Here is a 1030-nt window from a genome sequence, read left to right as displayed (position 1 = left end):
ATGGCTGAGCAGGGCTAACTGCCTCCCTCCGAGCCTGGCCCCTTGCCCAGCAAGGAGGGACTGCTCCGAGCCTTCCTGCAGAGCCAGCGCACCCTGTTCCACATCCTGGACGACCAGCGGCTGCTGCACTTGCGCAAGATCGAGTCCCACTGACAGAATGCTGACGCGCGCGAGCTGCTCCGCGGGGTGCTCCAGGGTCTGTGCCAGGTTGCCCCGGCCAGCAGCGACTTGATCTTCAAGCACTGCGTGGCCGGCCTGCGCACCTCGCTGCTGAGGCTGATGGAGCCCCGGGCCCCAAGCACGCCACGGCACCCCAGGGTACCAGCCGCGGCTGCCGCCTCTGCCGCGGCTGCAGCTCCTGGTGTCGGTGCCCCCCTACTAGCCATGGCCTGTCCTGGAGAGGAAGGCCCTGCCCCTGGGCATGCGTGCTCTCCGACCGGCCCCAGCAGTGCGGACCCACAGCCCGGAGCAGCTGTGTCACCTGACCAGGCGATGCCCTGCCCCGCAGAGCCCTAGTAGCCCCAGAGCGCGGCGCGCCTGGGCCAGAGCGGAGGCTGCACGGACTTTGGGGCCACAGGGAGTCCCTGGCCACTGGGGGGCTACTGTCCAAGGGACACGAGATGTCCCGGGGCCTGGGGGAGCTGCTGGCTGCGGCCTGTGCCAGCCGGGCCCTGCCCACTCCTCCTCTGGGCCCCCCTGCCCTGCCCTGACGTCCACCTCGCCCGTGCTGGCAGCAGCAGACCATCCTCATGCCAAAGGAGCAGAACCGACTCCTCACCCAGGAGGTGGCCAAGAAGAGGGAGCGCATCACGCAGCTGGAGCAGGAGGAGTCACGCCCATTAAGCAGCTGTTGAGGCCCCATCCTGAGCCAGCAGGACGAGGGGGGCTCTGGACTCCACCTTCATCTAGCCCCAGGGCCCCCAGGGCCGGCCTGGCACTCAGCCCTGCGACAGCAGGCACCCCGTCACACTCATCCTCTCTGTCTGGAGACCCCCGGCAGGCCCAGGCGCAGTCCCTGAGTTGGCGCCTT

The 1030-nt window shown here is 69.2% G+C and overlaps 1 pseudogene; it reads left to right on the top strand.

The window, feature by feature from the left end:
- Nucleotides 1–516, top strand: LOC141583219 (suppressor APC domain-containing protein 2-like; annotated as a pseudogene).
- Nucleotides 517–1030: the final 514 nt, after the last annotated feature.

This window comes from Saimiri boliviensis (assembly GCF_048565385.1).
Source record: "Saimiri boliviensis isolate mSaiBol1 chromosome 19 unlocalized genomic scaffold, mSaiBol1.pri SUPER_19_unloc_1, whole genome shotgun sequence".
Lineage (NCBI taxonomy): Eukaryota > Metazoa > Chordata > Mammalia > Primates > Cebidae > Saimiri > Saimiri boliviensis.
This window is presented reverse-complemented; position numbering and strand designations above follow the sequence as displayed.